Source organism: Physeter macrocephalus, chromosome 7 (assembly GCF_002837175.3).
Source record: "Physeter macrocephalus isolate SW-GA chromosome 7, ASM283717v5, whole genome shotgun sequence".
NCBI lineage: Eukaryota > Metazoa > Chordata > Mammalia > Artiodactyla > Physeteridae > Physeter > Physeter macrocephalus.
The window spans coordinates 50,168,346-50,174,953 of record NC_041220.1 but is presented as its reverse complement, the minus strand read 5'-3'; positions in this window follow the sequence as shown (position 1 = coordinate 50,174,953).

Below are 6,608 nucleotides of genomic sequence, written 5' to 3'. Positions count from 1 at the left end.
CTAACTCTGAATCAATGTGTTATAACCCCCCCCAAAAAAGTTAGGAAACAGTGTAGCAGAATATTTAATGCAATGGTAAAAAGTTCAAGTTATATTGCTAAGTGAAAAGGCAAAATATTAAAGAGCTCATACAGTGAGATCATACAGTACTTAAAACATTTTGATGTGTGCTTCGTAAGTAATAATGGAAAAATATACACCAAAATGTTAGTAGGAATAATCTCTGAGTAGTGGGATTACGTATAATTTTTGTTGTTATTGTCTTATTTTGTTTTGCTGTTGGCTTGTCTGTATTTTCTCAATTTTCTACAATGATATGTATTGCTTTTATAAAGAAGAAAAAGTAAAAATTTAAGTTGGAAATGGAAAGTTGGAGAATGATTTGTCAGTATGTCATCAACACAGTTCAGACTACATGAGTTCTAATTCTAGTCAACTGATCCTTGTTGATATTAATAGTAGCTGTAATAATAATAAAGTAGCAATTATAATGATAATAATAACAAACCATTTTATAACAACCTGTGCAAATGATCCCCCTGTTACTGGATTGGGCCTGGTGTGTGTCTAAATACAGATCAATTAGCTGGAATTTGGGTTTATAAATTAGTTTAGTGTGAATGTTGTTGACACAAATCAATCTCCCTTGGTCAGTTCATCCATGTGTGGGAAGAAAATCAAATTTCTGAACTTGCAAAATTAAAATACCCATATAGTTGTACCTGTGATTCTCTTATGATCCCTCAAGTTTGAAAAAGGTGTAAGATACTTACAGAAAATAATGGCAGTCTCTCTCAAAAGAATCAGATTCATGAATAGATTAACTCCATTTTTAAACTGTGTACCTCTTTCTAACTTTTTCTTAAAATGTTGGTATTGGGCTTTCCTGGTGGCGCAGTCGTTAAGAATCTGCCTGCCAACACAGGGGACACGGGTTCAAGCCCTGGTCCGGGAAGATCCCACATGCCGCGGAGAAACTAAGCCCGTGCGCCACAACTACTGAGCCTGCGCTCTAGAGCCCACGAGCCACAACTACTGAGACCACGTGCTGCAATTACTGAAGCCCGTGCGCCTAGAGTCCGTGCTCCACAACAAGAGAAGCCACTGCAATGAGAAGCCGGCGCACCACAACGAAGAGTAGCCCCCACTTGCCACAACCAGAGAAAGCCCGCACGCAGCAACAAAGACCCAACGCAGCCAAAATAAATAAATAAATAAAGTTTTTAAGCAAAATGTTGGTATGATCACCTATCTGCTAGCAAATATTAGCAGCTAACAAAACAAATGATAAAATAGCAAATAAATATTAATAAACAATACCTAGTTCAATAGCTCATTGTTATTTTTTCACAGACAATAATGTTTTCGGTTCTGCATCAGTTTGGGACCTCCAGGAAATAGGACTTCCAGGAAACAGAAACATAACAGATTTACTGGGGGAAATGTTTATGAAGGACAAAGGGGAATGGGAGCAGGAGTAGCCCAAGAGCAACTCAGACCGTGTTTCTAGAGAGGGAGGGAAGGAGGACATGGTACAAGAGCCTCAGACTTCAGTGACCTCTGTGAAGGTCTCAGCCAGACTTGTGGGCACCTCAGAGAGATGACTGCCCATTGAGAAGTTTCACATTGAACAAAAATGGCCCAGCTCTAGTACCTCCATTATGCCCAGTCATTAGCTGGAGAGAACGTGGCCTCAGGGTGAAGGCCAGAGCAAACCCCAAAGGTGCAAGAGCTGACAGCTCACTGTTTTCCTGCAGCAGGCTCTCTCTCGAAGGGAGAGCTGAGTGGCATATTTAGGTCGTTGCCACAGGTTGATTTGTTTTACAATCATACATGTAGATTTATTTTTTGCTACTAAAATTGTTCTTTGTTCTTGTGTTGGAATTAAATATACCATTCTGCCCCCATGTCCCAAAAAAGAGCATAATATTCCTAACTGAAGTCTACAACAACTATGATTTCCAGGTGTGTTACCACTTTAACAATTTTGAGACTATTCTGATTTCAAGTCAGAAGATTAGGACTCAAATCCTAGCTTCATCACTTTCTACCTATAATGTCTTGAGCAAGACACCTGACCTTGCTGAACCTCAGTTTCCTTATCTCTAAAGTGGGAATATCCATGCCTTACTCCAGAGGATTGTTTTAAAGACTAAATATAATAACATATGTGAAACCCCCTGGCATACAGAAAGTGCTCAATAAATGTTGGTTTTTAGAATGGAAAACAACAACCCTAACAGGTACTGTTGCATGTAGCTTGTCAACATTACCTTACTTTACCTGGACAAGTTACCTAACTCTTACAAGCCTCAGATTCCTCATCTATAAAATAGAATAACAGTTCTCCCTATGGCACTGAGGCACTGATTAGATGAAATAATGTAAAGAGAGGATTTATCACATTACCTGACACACAAGAAGTCCTCAGCAAATGGGATTAGTAAATAATTAGGATTACTTACTATCAGTAAGTAATTCATTTTAATTTTGAAGTTCAGAAAAATTCGATTTATTATATTATAGATTACATGACAATATTAGTCTCATAGGAACTAATAATATCTCAATTGTTATTCTCAGACTTGACATTTCCTTTGAAGTAAGTGCACACAAATACCCCTACTGTCGGCCCTTGGTATCTGTGGGTTTCATGGATTGATTGAATCCACAGATCAGAGGGCTGACTGTATTAATTGTATGACACCATTTTATATGTAAGGGACCTGAACATCTGAGGATTCTGGTGTCCACAGAGACCCCTGGAACCAATCCCCCACAGATACTGAGGGACACTGTACTTGCCAAAGATGACCCGGTGCTGTACGATAATAACTAGACAGAGATAACAAGCAGCCTTACTTTCTTTTTTTTTTTTTTTTTTTTTTTTGTTTGTTTTTGTGGTATGCGGGCCTCTCACTCTTGTGGCCTCTCCCGTTGCGGGGCACAGGCTCCGGACGCGCAGGCTCAGCGGCCATGGCTCACGGGCCCAGCCGCTCCGCGGCACGTGGGATCCTCCCAGACCGGGGCGCGAACCCGGTTCCCCTGCATCGGCAGGCGGACGCGCAACCACTGCACCACCAGCGAAGCCCCAAGCCTTACTTTCTTGATCATCTGTTTTCAAATTCACTCCTCTGACAGAAAGACATGCTTGGTTTTTTCCACATAGATTTTGACATCTGTTAGTCATGGATTATTATTATTATTACCATTAAAAATAATAACAACAATGATATATTATTTTTTACCTGAAAGCCTCAATTTCTTTTAGGTATTTTTCTCTAGTTTTGTAGCTTCAGCTGGACATTTAAAACATAAATTGGATCTATTTTTCCTTCTGTTCATCTATCAATTTTCCCCTGCCAGTTTATCACTTGAAACTTCAGAGAGTTAGGGACAGGGGGATATTGGGGAGTAGGGGGCAGAATGGTTTAAAATAAAGAAAGACTATAGAAACATATATTCTATAATCACTTGAAAGTAGGATGAGGATAGAACAGGAAATAGCAATGGAAGCTTCCAAAGCCAGAACTACAAACTTTCACCTTGACCACTGAGTACTGGAAAATGAAAGATGGTCATAGATAAGTCATGTTTTTTTCCATGTATTTCACAGATTGACAGTTCCAGGCTTCACATGGCTAGTAGACCAGACGAGGCTAGTCTCTAGACTCCAGGGGGGAAGCCTTTCTTTCAAAATTAGAAAAAAACAAAAACAAAAGAAATCTCATTATGTTCAGTCTTTAAGCTCTTGGGTAAAATTGTCAATAAAACATGCTTGTTCCTGATAAGGAAATCAATTTGATTAAAAGTGCACTAAGACCATAAGTTTTTCCCTCCTAGAGCCAGTAAGCCATCACCCCTTAGTGAGTAATGATTTTCCATACTAATCAACAGAGCTTAAATACAGCAACTAACTCAAACATAAGCCCTTTATTAAATTAGTTATTGATTCAAAAATCTATTACTCAAAAAAAAAATCTATTACTCAAAATCTAGATTTTCACATTTTTATCCCAAATGTATAATTTTCCACCATCACAGACACCAAGAATTCAGAAATATGGATCACCGTTGACAAACATGCAACAGAATTATATCATTACAAAGCATAGATAATTTTTCATGAAGTAAGAGTCAGGACTCACCTTTCATTCCAGACCACAGTCCATGAAATTCAATTACCTGGCCCTCTGTCTCAGATAGATAATAAGAATGTGGGCTTTGTCTCCAGACATAAAAAGGAAAAAGAAGCAGCTAGAACCACAGAGGTTGATGCAAGTTTAAAAACACAAGCAAAACTCGTGATAGAAGTCGACTTGATGAGCAGAAGAAGCCACAGTTGGTTTGAGTGACGGGCAGATGTGTGTATCATTCTTTCATTCTATTATCAGACATTTATGGTGTGCCAACAGTATGCCAAGCTCATGTGGAGCCGAACAGTGTTAACCACAGTGCAGAGTTTCAGGTAACCCCAAAAAACTATCATTCAAGTAACCAGTGTGCTGCTGATAACAAGTTTGATTCATGGTAACTGGTCCCTGGGATTTTTCTGCTATAAAGTGTCAAAAAATAGGTCACTGCCCCCCCCACCCCCTTCCCATATCTCAGATGATAAAATTTACTTCAAGATTTCTGTGGTTTAGATTTCTTTCAGGTACAAACTGTAGACCTAAACCAGATGTTTTTCTATCAAGGACAAAGAAACAAAGCTAAATGAAATATAGCAATCATTCTCCTTATCTATCTCACCCCTACATGCAGATTCCTAGTGTGCATAAAATTCCCAACATAAGTCACTTGACCCTCTCTTCTAAGTCATGTCCTGACTGTAAAGAAAAAAAAAAAAAAGAGCAAATCTAGTGAGAGGTAGGAGGTAGGTTAGGTACAGAGCACACCGCTCAGAGAGCTAAGGTTTCAATGCGATTTTGTTGTTGAAGCTTGGCATCTACAGTACGGGCATGGGAGGAGGTAGGATTCCTGGTGGTCATGGTGCACCCCCAGGTCCCAGCATGAACATAATTACAGGAGCTGTAAAGTCACAGGAAAATGTTTGCTATTCTGGAAAGCCTCGCTCATCTTGGCATTTCAACAAACCCTAGTATATGTTTGCTTCCCTTTTATGGAAACAGCATAATGCTCTTAGCCACAAGTCATTAAGAGACCACAGAGGACAATTTTAGTGTCAGTTTTCACTTTCATACCAATGACCCTCATTCTTGTCATCTTTATACATCAATTACCCACTCAATGCCCTCTGCCGTCAGATCAGGAAAAGCAATCCCCTGGAGGAAACTGAAGGAAAAGCAAAACTGATAGGGCATTGGAAGAAGAGATGAGATCAAAATGGGTGAAGAGAAGGTTCATATTCCCTCAACTCAAGAAATAATCAGGTCAACTCAGAAAATCCACCCTTCAGTTAAAATCTGTGGCAAAAATAGTACAAGGCAGCTTTGCCACAAAGTTTGCATGACTGGCTTCCAGGGATCTGGTAGGTTAGGACTGGTAGAAAAAAGACTAAGACAAAAATAAAGAAAAATGTAATTAATGACTGTGTTTAGAAGAAACTTTCCATAAAACCACTAATTTCAATAATTATTTAGTCCGTGCTTAGTAAATGCCAGGTACCACATTAAGTCCTTTACACAGATCATCACATTTAATTCTCACAAAAATCCTATGAGGGATGTCCTATTATTGTCTCCATTTTACAGATGAGCACACTGATATACACAGAAGGGAAGGAACTTGCACGAGGTCAAGACACTAATAAGTTCCAGATTCTAACTCCCAAGCTCCAATGGTCAACTCAAGCCTAGGAGTCTGGCCTCTCCCCAGAGGAATTGTTCCAGTTATCTTCTGCTATGTAATAAACCACCTTAAACATTACAGCTTAAAACTCTGTAATTTATTCTTCTCTCTCATGGTTCTGTGGGTTAAGTGAGCTCAGTGAGGCAGTCTTTGCTTAAGGTCTCTCATATACTTACAGTTGTATGTGACGGCTGGGCCAGAAGTTATCTGACTGCATTGGCCATTTAAATGATGGGGTTGGGCTGCATATCCAAGATGGTGCACTCACATGGCTGCCAGGTGATGCTGGCTGTCAGCTGGGAGGCCAGGGAGGGCTATTGGCAGAGCACCAATACACGACCATACATGTAACTTAGGTTTTTCATGGCAGGTGGGTTCCAACAGGGAGAGTTCTGAAAAGGGAGCATCCTAAGAACAAGGATTCCAAAAAAAACAAGCAGAGGTTGCGAAGTTCCTTATGATCTAGTCGCGGAAGTTCTGAAGCATCATTTCCACCAAATTCTATTGGTCAACAGTGAGTACGAGGCAGAGCCAGATTCAAGGGGAGAATACTACAAAGGATATGAATTCTAAGAGGTGTTGGGTTGATCTTTGGAGACTAACTACTATTGTCATATCTGTGAAGCACAAATGTTTATGTTGCCCTCTTGGGAAGAAGCAAAAGAAGGGAGTATGGGGCTTCCCTGGTGGCGCAGTGGTTGAGAGTCCACCTGCCGATGCAGGAGACACGGGTTCGTGCCCCGCTCCGGGAAGATCCCACATGCCGCGGAGCGGCTGGGCCCGTGAGCCATGGCCGC